This window comes from Piliocolobus tephrosceles, chromosome 9 (assembly GCF_002776525.5).
Source record: "Piliocolobus tephrosceles isolate RC106 chromosome 9, ASM277652v3, whole genome shotgun sequence".
Classification (NCBI taxonomy): domain Eukaryota; kingdom Metazoa; phylum Chordata; class Mammalia; order Primates; family Cercopithecidae; genus Piliocolobus; species Piliocolobus tephrosceles.
Window position 1 is genome coordinate 60,511,038 of NC_045442.1, and position 14,775 is coordinate 60,525,812.

Consider the following 14,775-nt stretch of genomic DNA (forward strand, 5'->3'; position numbering starts at 1 on the left):
TTTTATTTCTTTCTTCTAGCTTCCTGTATTTATTAGGATATTTCTGAGTTATGCGGATATTGTTTTAAATTTTCGTTACAATGTATTAATTTTTACAATAAAATTAATGTAACAAATATAATTTTATTGTAAAGTAACTATTATAACTCCAAATCACAAGTATACCTCTTTCTCTTTTAAATTCTATACCCTTAACGTGTCTTGGGGGTTCCTCTTTCTGCCAGGGACATTTGACTAGGGATAAAACATTTTAAATTGACAAACCCTGACTAGAAAATGGAGAAGTGACCTGAGACATTCAGGTGAGTCATATTGTCAAAAAAAAAAAAAAAAAAAAAAAAGGAATTCATTTGTCTTGTCAATTGATGCCCCTTGGGCTTTTGCAAGACTGGGTTCAGAGTCAGGTGTGATACTATTGATATACTATCAGTTCCCCTCCTCTCTACCTCCACCCCCCACCACCCCCGCAACAGAGTGGTGAGGGCAAGGTCATTGAGCAAAGGCTTGGATTATTTACCAAAATGACATTCTCAGCTTCTAAAACACTGACAATTGGGTGTTTTAGCTTCCCCTTTGGAATTGTTGCCTTCCCTCTCAATGGTCTCTCATCATTCTCCCCCAGCTTTCTCTCCCTAGCACAGATGGTAGTTCCAAAGATGTTCACCTAAGGAAAGAACCCTGGTGCTGTACAAATAAACAAGACTGTTTCCCCTCTGGGTTTCTGTCTCTAATACAACTATTCCCACTGTCATGTCCTGTTTTTAAAAGGTGAAGAACAGTCAAGGGAATAGTGATGATAGAAAAAGTCAATGATTCAATATACATCAAATCAAAGTCACATTGTGAATATAAAAGTTTTTATGTGCCAGAGATGAGAATTTTTCTTCTTGCTTTTAAATACAAGTTTAACTTTTCAATTGTAAGTGATGACTTTCTTCTTTGAAACATACCCACACACCCACACACCCTCCCACATGCTCACACATTATTTAAAAGACATCTTTAGGACTGAAAGTACTTTATTTTAAATCTATTGACATTATTTTTCTCAAAGAAAGTTAATAATAATAGATTTTTTCTTTGGTACTTATTTGTTTTTAACTTTACTTATTTATCATGATTGTCAGTGAATCATAGAGGATATGAAGCAGTCCCCTAAATGTCCGATAAAGAGTAAACATCATTGGTAGGTTTTTACATCCCTTCATAAAGATTTGTAGGGTACTTTAAAATAATGAAGGGACAATTAAAAACAAACACACAAATAAAATTATTGCAGGATTTATAGGGCTTAGTTCGGTTTCTTCCACACATTTATTTTAGAGAGAATGGGAGAAGAAATGGGTACATTTACTGTTATCATGACACACGGAGGAGGTTCCAACAGGTTAGGATCAAGGAACCATCGTCATGTTCAGAGTTTCAGGGTGCATGAACAGGAGGGAGAATTCAACAGTGGGATAGAACAAAGGACCCCCTCTTGGCTAAAGGTAGTTAATTTGACTAATTGCCTAATCCAAGATCCATTGCTAATAATTAAAAAACCTTTTTTTAAAAAAAAATCACATCTATTATTTCATATTTGAAGAAGTTTTAAATTTTTATTTATTTTCCTCATGGTTGCTGGGAAATAGAGGGTATAGTATAGAAATAAGATCTTTTAGACTGAGATGAAAGCTGTATTCTAGTTGTGTATCTAAGGAATTTTGGGCATGTCATTTTTTTACCTCTCTGTGCCTTATTTTCTGAATTTATAAAACTAGATGAAAGTACTTCTGTTGCTTACTTCACAGAGAGGTGTACAATAATGGATGTCAAATTCCTTTGTGAGTTATAAAATTCAATATACATGTGTGGTGTTATTAGGGCTGATTGGTTAGAACATCTTTATCTGTCTCCAGGTTGTAATATTTTAAGTCTCCTGAAGGACATAAAGCAAGATTGCTTTTAATCACAGCATCAGTACAATTCATAATGACAACTTTTCCATAATGCTGTGGTGAGAATTGTACATAAAGCTATTGGAAACTTCACAGGGCCCTAGAGGCTTAGCATTAGTAAGAGATCATTTGACTCAAGATTCTCTGACTCATTAGATTTACTTTAAACTAGAGAATTGTAAGAAAACTAGATTTGGTCAACAAAACTAGATTTCAGCCACTTTTCACTTCTAACATATACACATGATACTGGGAATGTTTACTTAGTTCTCTCCAGTCTTTATTTACCACTTGCAAGCATCCTGCTAGTGCAGGTAGCAAAATTAATTAGTGAATATGACAGTAGAAAAAAAATGTGTGTATCTAGTCATTTCTTGATATCTGCATGGGGTGAGGCACAGTGGAGTGGATTAGTTTCAGGACCTGTGCAAATACCAGTAAGCAAGTCCTTACTATAAAACGGTGTAGTATGTGCATACAACCAACACATGTCCTCCCAAATACTTTGCCATCCCTAGATTACTTAAAATACCTAGTACAATGTAAATGCTATATAAAGTATCATACTGCATTGGTTTTTATTTGTATTATTATTGTTTCCTTATGTTTTTGATCCATTGTTGTTTGAATTCATGAATGTGGAATCTGTGAAAATGGAGGGCTGACTATATGCCTTCAAGAAAGGAAGAAGCAGTTTGATATGTTATATGTCATATTTAATATCTGAGTTAAATTATCATCCAAAACCCTTTCGAAAGCATTGTTGCACTTGGTGATTGTATCTTTGAAAGACTTACCATATATTTTTTTAAGGTACAGCCTTACTTGTTACTTAAGACTTTCAGAGAGCAAACCCACTGTGGAAGGAAGAGAGGAAGGAAGAAAGGAAACTACTAATTTTTATTGAAAAACTTCTATGCTCCAGGACATTGCATATGATGGGTAATTTAGTCTTCCTGAAAACCTTGTGAGATAAAGTTTTCTTGTTTGCATTTTATAGATGAGAAAACTAATGTATAGAAAAATTAAATGAGTTGACAGGGCCATATTGCTAATAACGGCAGAGACAGTATTACAATGAAAGTTTATTAAAGCAGTAGGCTTTTTATACGTGCTGATGGAACTGATACATGTAATAGGTACCAGTTACAGATTACCTCACATGACTAATCTTTACACAGATCTTCTTATGAGTGAGAAAATGTTTTAGTTACACTATGTATGTTAACTCATTTGATTCTCTCCACAACCCTATGTTTTAGATAGTATTACCAATCAGGTTTACCAACGAGGCAACTAAGCACAGATGAATCAACTAACTTGCAGAAGATTACTCAGCTAGAAAATATTGGGGCTGTAATTCAAATCCTTGTAGTATGACTCCAGAGTTCACATTCTGGTAAGATGCTTATCTTTCTTTATGCTAATTTTTAATCTCCCGGGAAACTCTAATAAAGTAAATCTTGTTATCTCAATTTTTTTCAAATGAGGAACCCAAAGGCTCAGTAGCCTTTAAAGCTGGCATACAGTCCAGTTTTACTGCCTCCTGTCTGGAGGTGTTCCAATACATCTTTCAGCTGCATTGAGTATGAAGTGAGGGCTAGATAACATTAACTATTGGTCTGATTTTTTCCAGTGCAATTCTAAAAGTAAAGAAAATCTAGACTTGTTCATGCTTTACACCTCTAAGGCTTTTTATGAAATGGCAGAAAATTTGAAGCAAATGCAGTGATACGATCATGCTGGTTATGAATGCAGGATTCAGACACAAACAGAACCGGGCTTTCTGTCTTGCTTTCTACCTATTGGTTGTTTATTCTTTGACAGTTACTTAAACTTTCTTAGCCTCTATTTGTTCAGCAATAAATGAGAAATCATGATAGTGTCTATGTCATAAGGTTTTGAATGACATTTAAATGAGTTACCACTAATAAATTACTTTGCCTAGTACCCATACATTGCAATCATTCAACAACTTTCATTAAAAAGGTGTAAAAAACTAAAATGGCCCCAAACTAGTCACATTTATCAGTTTGTTGGTGTCAGTTCAACCATGCACTCACTCACTCACTTATTCAACACTTATTGTGCATTACTATGTTTCAGAATTTAGTTCTTCAAAGATAATGAGAATATAGACTCTGAACTTCAGCAATTCCTTATCTCCTAAGTAGAGCATTCCAAAAAGTGTGTACTTCACAACCCTAATTCTTCCAAATGTTCCACAGAAAAGTGTTTTATGAACAAATAAATTTGGGCATGTTTCTGTATAGTGTCTGCTTATTGAAGATTCGCAGCATGCATTGAATATAAAGGCTCTGAGAAGACTGGCATTAGAATGATCTGTTAACTGTTTAACTTAACATTTTTCCAGCATAACCAATCTAAACAAATGGCATCTTTTCTGGAATGGGTCCACATGGTAGCTACTGATATGGTGAAGGAATTTTTCTCAATGTCCGACTATATAATCCATAAAAATAGTAAAAAAAAAAAGTAGTTCATGTTTATGTCCTAAAGATAGCAGTACACATTCACTGTCTTGTCTCAGGTTTATGTCAACTACTCTTGGTCACAACATAGTCCAAGGAGACCTTGATCGCCTTTGGGACAAGCCATCCAGTTTTGCTGAAGTAATAACTGCGAGTGAGGGAACTCTAGAATGGTCGATAAGGGAGATGATAAATATCAATTTCAGCCTCAAAATGGTTGTTAATTACATATTTTTGTATTGAGACTTTTCACAATTTGTACCTGATCACTTGTCTCTGTGATGGACTGCAGTAGAGCAGATCTTATTGGTATAAGGTGTGAACTTTATCAGGAATTTTACATTTCCTGTTTCACATCTTCTCAATTCATCTTTTTATTCCAGGCACTGCAATAACCAGCTGCATGAGGATGTAGCCATTAATACCTTGCCACATCTGCACCATGAATCTGTTTCTTGCTGCTCCAGCACTTGTCTGCTACGGTGTCAGACACTTGCAGTAGCTCACTTAGCCAATCTATTGCATGCATACTTGAAGTTGCAATGAATTTAACACCCTCAGGTGTTAAACTATCAATTGAGAAATGGAAATTCATGTATAAATATGACTCTTTTTCATATCATGGTTGAAATATTCTGAGGGATATTCTACGCCTTTTTTTTTTTTGAGAGGTATGCAGTGTTTCTCTATTTAGATATTGACATTAGTTAAACATTTACATGCCATCATTAGCCACTTTATAACTAGCTACAACAGAAATAACATCGGGGTTTTTATAACATAGAGTAGGACAACAAAACTCTCACCCAAACTCAAAGTGCTTTTTCTGTTTTCTTAACAACAATCAACACAGAAGACTTCTGTGACCAAACTTGTGGGGATTTCTCCCCACCAACAAGCAAGCAATTCTGTGACAGACACCAGCTGAGTATTAAAGCTCTGTTCTTTTCTGACACTGTCTACCTGGAGGTAGCCTCAGATCCCACAGGTTGAGGGCTCAGTGTCTGAGACTGTGCCCCTCATCCCACCTTGGGTCCCATTAAATTGCTGGAGCCTCTCAGAGAACTCAGACATACTTACTTCATCTGCCAGGTTATTACAAAGGATATTACAAAGGTTACAGATGAAAAGCTATGTTCTATACCTTTTTTTAAGAAGGACTGGGGACTAAGGCCAGTGATAAACAGTTCATTAATGTACCCTCAGGTTGGCTTTCCTTCCTTACCTGTTCCAATGTCAGACTCTCCTTAATTTCCTGAAATACCTTTTAAAATAAGCTGCTTAACCAGGTGCAGTGGCATGCCTATAATCCCAGTGCTTTGGAGGACCAAGACAAGAGGATAGCTTGAGGCCAGGAACTCAAGGTTACAGTGAGCTATGATCATGTTATTGCACTCCACTCCAAAAAGATGGAGTGGAGATTGGATGGCAGAGCAAGGGCCTATTTAAATAAATAAATATAAAATAAAGTAAATTATCTGCATACAAGTCTGCTTAATGGGGTAAACTAAGGTAAAACATAGGTATATTTGGTGTATGAGAAATGTGCAAGTGCAATGCAATGAAGAAGTAAATTAGGCTAGATTAACTGAATATAAATACTGTATTAGTTCATTCCCACACTGCTATGAAGACATACCTGAGACTGGGTAATTTATGAAAGAGAGAGGTTTAATTGACTCACATTTCTGCAGGCTGTATAGGAAGCATGACTAGGAGCCCTCAGGAAACACAATTATGGCAGAAGGTGAAGGGCAAGCAAGCACATCTTACCATGCAAAAGGAGGAGAGAGGGAGAGAGTGAGTGAAAGAGGACATGCTACATACTTTTCAACAACCAGATCTTGCAGGCTGGGTGCAGTGGCTCACACCTGTAATCTCAGCACTTTGGGAGGCTGAGGCAGGTGGATCACAAAGTCAAGAGATCAATACTACCCTGACCAACATGGTGAAACTCCGTCTCTACTAAAAATACAAAAATCAGCTGGGTGTGGTGGTGTGCACCTGTAGTCCCAGCTACTTCGGAGGCTGAGGCAGGAGAATCGCTTGAACTTGGGAGGCAGAGGTTGCAATAAGCCAATATCGTGCCACTGCACTCTAGACTGGCGACAGATCGAGACTCTGTCTCAAAAACAACAATAACAACAACAACCACCACCACCACCACCACCACCACCACCAGATCTTGTGAAAACTCCATCATGAGAACAGCAAGGGAGGAGTCTGCCCCCACGATTCAATCACCTCCCACCAGGCTCTTCTTCAACATGTGGGGATTACAATTCAACATGAAATTTGAGTGGGGACACAGAGCCAAACCATATCACTTACATATTTAAAAAAAGTGATCCCACACAGAAAATCAATTTTATTTGGATTATATTGCTAAATAAGAATGGTGGAACAATAACTATTTTAGAAAATAAGATACTATCTAAGAACTTGGGATAGGTAATTTCTTAATAGAACACAAAAAGCACTGAAACGTGAAGATAAATACTGTTCATGGGGCTTCATTTACCTTTTCCTTGATTTATTCAAAAACAAGAAAGAGAATGCAAGAAAGTCACAGAATTTGAGAAAATACTTGTAATGCATATATCTGAGAAGAAACCTATAACCAGACTATATAAAGAACTCCTGGCCGGGTGCAGTGGCTCACACCTGTAATTCCAGCACTTTGGGAGGCTGAGGTGGGCAGATCACCTGAGGTCAGGAGTTTGAGACCAGGTTGGCTAACATGGTGAGACCCCCTCTCTACTAAAAATACAAAAATTAGCCGGGTGTGGTGGTGCATGCCTGTAATCCCAACTACTTGGGAGGTTGAGGCATGAGAATCACTTGAATCTGGGAGGCAGAGGTTGTGGTGAGCCAAAATTGTGCTATTGCACTCCAGCCTGGGTGACAGAGAAAGACTGTCTTAAATAAATAAGCAACTCTGACCCGCACCCCGCCCTGGCATAGCACCATGCCTGCCTGTCGCCTAGGCTCGCTAGCCGCTGCCCTCCTTGGCCTGCTGCTGTTCGGCTTTACCCTAGTCCCAGGCACACAAGCAGAGAAGACGGGCGTGTGCCCCGAGCTCCAGGCTGACCAGAACTGCACGCAGGAGTGCGTCTGGGACAGCGAATGCGCGGACAACCCCAAGTGCTGCAGCGCGGGCTGCGCCACGTTCTGCTCTCTGCCCAATGATAAGGAGGGTTCCTGCCCCCAGGTGAACAGTAACTTCCCCCAGCTCAGCATCTGTCGGGACCAGTGCCAGGTGGACAGCCAGTGTCCTGGCCGGATGAAATGCTGCCACAATGGCTGTGGGAAAGTGTCCTGTGTCCCTCCCAATTTCTGAGCTCCAGCCACCACCAGGCTGAGCAGTGGGGAGAGAAAGTTTCTGCCTGGCCCTGCATCTGGTTCCAGCCCACCTGCCCTCCCCTTTTTCTGGCCTCTGTATTCCCTCCTGGGCTGACCACAGCTTCTCCCTTCTCCAACCAGTAAAGTAACCACTTTCAGCAAAATAAATAAAATAAATAAATAAATAAATAAATAAATAAATAAATAAATAAATAAGCAAATGCTACAGACTAATAAAAGAAATCAGACAACTCAAATTTTTAAATGGACAGACTTATATATGCACTTTACAACCAGGTTGAGCTTTGAGTCCTATTAAACTGCAAATATTCTTAAAACTGTTACACCTTTATAAATAATTAATTTCTTAGTGTGAGTAATTGTAAACAACTATAGAGGGCATTAGAGGAGTTCAGCTAAGAAATGGGCACTTAGGAAGAATAAAGGTAGAAAAATATGGAAGGTTAAAGGGACTATTTTTGTGCTTCAAAATTTGCTAATATTTTAAATTTAGCATTTAGGTCTCTTTTGAAAGAGCAGTACATATTTAATTATGCTTGCTTGATGGTTGGGTTGATTGCAGGTGAATGGAAGGAAGAGTCTTTAAGTAGATTATGATTCTTTGGCACATTGTTAGAATATTTGCAACTCGTTAGATTATCTATTTTATTTACTCTATTTAATAATCATTTAATAAGCACATAATATAACCAGGCACTTTGCTAGGTGCTAGGCATAAAATGGTAAAAAAAAAAAAAAAAAGACATGATTTATGATCTCATGAAGCTTACAGATGGGTGGGATGGGCAGATAAGTAAGCAGACATTTGCAATATAATTTGATGTGTAATGTTAGGGGGGAAATGTGCAGGTATCTAGGCCCTAAGACTCTTAATTGAATCTGTGTACTTTTTAGCACCTTTGACATAAATTCTTATAGTCCTCATATTTTCTGAGTTATTGTTGCTCCCAATTTTCCTCACCTGAGAGACTGTCCCATTTTACTTAGCTGAACTTGAGTTTGACTCTAATAAAAGGCAATCAAATCAGTATGCAGTCGTATCTGGGTATCTATGGGGGATTGGTTTCAGGACCCATCCCTCCCCTGACCCATTATAGGGGATGCTCAAGTCCCCCTATATAAAATGGTGTAGTATTTACCTGTACCCCATGCACATCCTTTCATATACCTCAAATCATCTCTAGATTACTTATAATGCCAAATACAAAGTAAATGCTAAGTTAATAGTTATTATAATGTATTGATTTTTAAAATTTAACTGTTATTTTTGTGTTTTTTTTCTTGAATATTTTTGATCTGCAGTTAGTTGAACCCATGAAGGCAGAACCTATAGATAATGGAGGGCCAGCTATAAAAAATTTCACATTTTAAGCCATCTAATAGTTTTCGCAGAAATATTTACTACATTTTTAAAGACAGAGAAGTGGACAGACTATTTTGTATAAATTATGAGAAGGAAGTATAATATTGGAAATTAAAACAGAAAAAAACGGGCTAGAGAAGAAAAAACATTTTTATTGTAAATATATGCTACCATGTACTCAGTTAAGAGCAAAATGGCTGTATTCACATAGGAAAGAGTTAACCAAGGTATGAATCAGTGCTCAGAATAAAAAATGGAATAGACAGATCAAATGGCATGTAATTTATTCTGATTAAATTCAGAAAAAAATGTTTCTGCAGGTGAAACCATTGGATTATAACATACTTTTCTTGAAGAAAGGCTGGTCTTAACAAGGCTTTAAAGATATGATAGTTTGATGCATTTAAATAGATCAATTCACCCATGGCAAATGTGTTATTTTCCACAACTGTAAAGAAGATGATTTCAGGGATAGAAAGGCAGGGAGGTATCAACCATGAGCATTGTGTTCATAAAGTGGAAGTAGAGAAAACACTCTCCCGCCTCTAAACCCTCTCATCCCTGCTCATAACCCAGAACATACAAAAAGAGAACTGTTTTTGACCATGTCAAGAATGATCAGTTATACTGTCAAACATTTCACAATTAATCTTTGGGTTAGTAGACAGTATCCTTCGGACAAATCTCTTGTGCACAAGACAAAGACACGTGAAGGAGGGAAATTTCATGGAGTTGGGAGTTTAGTCATGAATGGTTAAGTAAAAGACCCTATTCTCAAGTCAGAGACCACCTCAAGGAAAGATTCTGCCGTGAAAGTAATTGTAAAACCAATGAACATGCAGTTCTCCTTTATTTTATCTTTAAATTCTTACCTTACTTTTGGAAAGTTTTCAATTTACAGAAAATGTGAGTAAATAACATAGAGAGTTTGTTATATCTGCCCCCAACCTCAACAGTTTTACCAATTTTTAACATCTTACGTTAGTGTGGTATATGTGTTATATTAATGAACCAATATTGATACATAATTATTAACTAAATTCACAGTTTACATTAAGGCTCACTGTTTGTGGCTTACAGTTCTATGAGTTTTGAAAAATGCAGATTACTATGTTTCCCCCATTATATTAGACAGAACAGTTTAACCACCCTAAAAATTCCCCCATACCACACCTATTCCTCCCTCCTTCCTCCACCTGCCTCTGACCCTCCAACCTCGTAACTACCAACAACCACTGTCTCCAGTTTTGTCCTTTTCTACAATGTCATGTAATTGGGATCATATTATTTAATCTTCTAAGACTGACCTCTTTTACTTAGTAATATGCATTTAATATTTTTCCACGTCTTTTTGTGTCTTAATGGCTCATTTCTGTTTATCACTGAATAATATTTTACTGTATAGATGTACCCTGGTTGTTCATTAATTTACCTATTGGAAGACATTTTCGTTGCTTCCAGTTTTTTGGTCATTATGAATAAACTTGATATAAACATTCATGTGCAGGTTTTCATATGCACATAATTTTTCAACACAATTAGGTAAATATCTAGAAGCGTGATAGCTAAATCATATGATAAGACTATGTTTAGCTTTGTAAGAAACTGCCAAATTGTCTTCCGAAGTGGCCGTATCATTTTGCATTCCTACCAGCAATGAATGATGCTTCACCTCCTTTCCAGTAAATAATGTCAGGTTTTTAAAAAATAAATTTTAGCCATTCTAACAGGTGTGCATTGGTGTCTTATTGTTGCTTCATTTTGCAATTCTGTAGTAACATATGATGTGAAACATCTTTTCATAAGCTATTTTTAATTTGTATATCTTCTTTGATGAAGTATCTAGATCTCTGGCCCCTTTTTAATTGAGTTACTTATTTTCTAGTTTCACTTTAAGTGTTCTTTGCATATATTTTTAAAATTTAATCGATTAATTAATTTCATTAATACATATTAGATATACTTTTTTGGGCACATGTGATAATTATTTGATATATTCATATGATAAAATTAGGATAATTAGGATATCCATTACCTTAAATATTTATATTTTATTTATGCTAGGAATATTCAAATTATTTTTTCTAGCTCTTTTGAAATGAACAATCAATCAATGTGAATCATAGTCACCTTACTAACCTATCAAACAACAGGACTTGTTCCTTTTATCTAAGTGTATATTGGTATCTATTAATAAGCCTCCTCCTCCACCTTACCACTCTCAGCCTGCCTCTAGTAACCACCAATCTACTTTCTGTCTTCATGAGATCCACTCTTTTAGCTCTCACATGTAAGTGAGAACACGCAATAATTGTCTTTCTGTGTTTGGCTTGTTTCACATAGCATAATATTCACCAGTTCCATCCATGTTGTTGCAAATTAAAGGACTTCATTCTTTTTTATGGCTGAATAATATTCCACTGTGTATATACATAATATTTCATTTATTTTATTTTATTTTATTTTATTGAGACAGAATCTCGCTCCATCTCCTAGGCTGAGTGCAATGGTGCAATCTCTGCTCACTGCAACCTCTGCCTCCCAGGTTCAAGCGATTCTCCTGCCTCAGCCTTGCAAGTAGCTGGGATTACAGGCACCTGCCACCACAGCCATCTAATTATTATTTTGTGTGTGTGTGTGTGTGTTTAGTAGAGACGGGGTTTCGCCATGTTGCTCAGCCTGGTCTCGAACTCCTGATCTCAGGTGATCCACCTGCTTCAGCCTCCCAAAGTGCTGAGATTTCAAGTGTGCGCCACTGCCCCTGCCCCCACCTCCTTTATCCATTTATTTACGTATCTATTTATTTTATTGTTATTGTTATTACTTTCTGGGACAGGGTCTCACTCTGTCACCTAGGCTGAGTGCAGTGTCTCAGTCATGGCTTACTGTAGCCTCAACCTACCAGGCTCAAGTGATCCTCCTGCCTCAGCCTCCTAAGTAGCTGGGACTACAGGCATGTACCACCATGCCTGGTTAATTTTTGATTTTTTGTAAGGATGATTTTTTGTTTTGTTTTGAGACAGAGTCTCACTCTGTCACCCAGGCTGGAGCGCAGTGGCATGATCTCTGCTCACTGCAACCTCTGCCCCCTGGACTTAAGTGATTCTCCTGCCTCAGCCTCCTGAGTGTCTGGGATTACAGGCAGCAGCTACTACACCTGGCTAATTTTGTATTTTTTTTAGTAGAGATGGGGTTTCTCCACGTTGGTCAGACTGGTCTCGAACTCCCGACCTCAGGTGATCCACATGACTCAGCTTCTCAAAGTGCTGGAATTACAGGCATGAGCCACCACATCCGGCCAGGATGAGGTTTTTTATATTGGCCAGACTGGCCTTGAACTCTTGGACACAACTGATCCTCCGACCTTGATCTCCCAAAGTGCTGGGATTATAGGAATGAACCACCATACTTGGCCTTCTTTTTCCATTTATCCTTTGACAGGCACTTAGGTTGATTCCATATTTTGGCTATTGTCAATAATGCCACAATAAATACGGGTGCAGATATCTGTTCAATATATTGATATCATTTCTTTCGGATATGTACTCTGTAGTGGAATTGCTGGACCATATGGTGGTTCTATTTTTTAGTTTTTAGAGAAAGCTCCATACTGTTATCCACAGTGGTTATACTAATTTGCATTCCCACAAATATTGAACAAATGTTCCCTTTTCTTCACATCCTTGCCAGCATCTGTTATTCTCTGTTTTCATAATAGCCATTCTAACTGGGATGATAATACCTCATTGTGGTTTTGATTTGCATTTCTGTGATGATCAACGATGTTGACTACCTTTTCATGCACCTGTTTTCCGTTTGTATATCTTCTTTTGAGAAATGTCTATTCAGATCTCTGGCCCATTTTAAAATCAGATTATTGAGTTGTTTGAGCTCCTTGTATATTCTGGTTATTAATCTCTTACCAGATGGAGAGTTTGCAAATATTTTCTCCCATTTTCTGGATTGCCTCTTCACTTCGTTAATTGTTTCTTTTGCTGTGCAGAAGTTTTTAGCTTGATTTAATCCCATTTGTCTAGTTTTGCTTTGGTTGCTTGTGTTTTTGAAGTCTTACACAAAAAAACTTTGTCCAGACTAATATCCTGGAACATTTTCCCAACGTTTTCTTCTAGTACTTTCATAGTTTCAGGTCTTTGATTTACATCTCCAGTCCATTTTGAATTGATGAGAGATAGGGATGTAGTTTCATCCTTCTGGGGTTATCTAGTTTGCCAAATACCATTTATGGAATAAACTGTTCTTTCTCCATTATTTGTTCTTGGTGCCTTTGTCAGAAATGAGTTGGCTATAAATATGTGGACTTATACCTGGGTTCTCTATTCTATCCCCTTGGTCTCATGCCTGTTTTAATGCTAATATCATGCTGATTTGGTTACTATAGCTTTGTAGTATATTTCAAAGTCGGGTAGTGTGCTTCCAGCTTTGTTCTTTTCGCTCAGGATGGCTTTGGCTATTTGGGGTCGTTTGTAGTTCCATATACATTTTAGAATTTGTTTCCTGTTTCTGTGAAGAACATCACTGATATTTTGATAGGGATTACACTGCATCTGTAAATTGCTTTGGGTAGTAATATTAATTCTTTCAATTCAAGAGCATGGAATATCCTTCACTTTTTTTGTGTGTCCTCTTCAATTTCTTTCGTCAGCATTCTCTGCTTTTCATTGTATAGATTTTTCACATATTTGGTTAAGTTCATTCCCATTTCGTATCTTTGGTTAAGTTCATTCCCAAGAATCAACTTTGCATAGGTACAAAGAATATTGATTGTTTGTAAAAGAGGGATTGCTTTCTTGATATTCTTTTCAGATTGTTCACTGTTAGCATATATAAATGCTACTGATTTTTGTATGTCAATTTTGTAAACTGTAACTTTACTGAGTATTTATCAGTTGTAACAGTTTTACAGTGGACTCTAGGTTTTTCAAACTACAAGACCATGCCATCTGGGTACAAACCTTTTATTTATTTAATATATTGCTTTCCAATTCGAATGCACTTTCTTTCTCTTGCTTAATTGCCCTGACCAGGACTTCCAGTATTTTGTTGAATATAACTGGTGAAAATGGGCTTCCTTGTCTTGTTTCAGATTATACAGGATCTTTTATTCTTTTTAGTCTCTTCTGACTGTATATTTTTAAATAGTCCATCTTCAAGCTCATTTATTCTTTCTTCTGCTTGATCTATTCTGCTGTTGAGAGATTCTGATGCTTTCTTCAGTTTGTCAATTGAATTTCTTAGCTCCAGAGTTTATGCTTGATTTTTAATAATTATTTCAATGTCTTTGTTAAATTTATCTGATAGGATTCTGAATTCCTTCTCTGTGTTATCTTAGATTTCATTAAACTTCCTCAACACAGGTATTTTAAACTTTGTGTGAAAGGTCACATATCTCTGTCATTCTTGTACTGGTTACTGGTATCTTATTTAGTTCAGTTGGTGAGGTAATGTATTGCTGGATGGTCTTGATACTTATGGATGATCATGTCTGTGCATTGAAGAGTTTGGTATTTATTGTAGTCTTCACAGTCTGAGCTTGTTTGTATCCATCCTTCTTGGGAATGCTTTCCAGGTATTTGTGGAGACTTGGGTGTTGTGATGT

General features: G+C 37.1%; 1 pseudogene across 1 annotated transcript; it reads left to right on the forward strand.

The window, feature by feature from the left end:
• The first annotated feature begins 7,383 nt into the window (after window positions 1-7,383).
• On the forward strand, window positions 7,384-7,938 carry LOC111537786 (annotated as a pseudogene). The gene has a single exon (XR_002730115.2). The product of XR_002730115.2 is annotated as a WAP four-disulfide core domain protein 2 pseudogene (transcript).
• The last annotated feature ends 6,837 nt before the right edge of the window (window positions 7,939-14,775 follow it).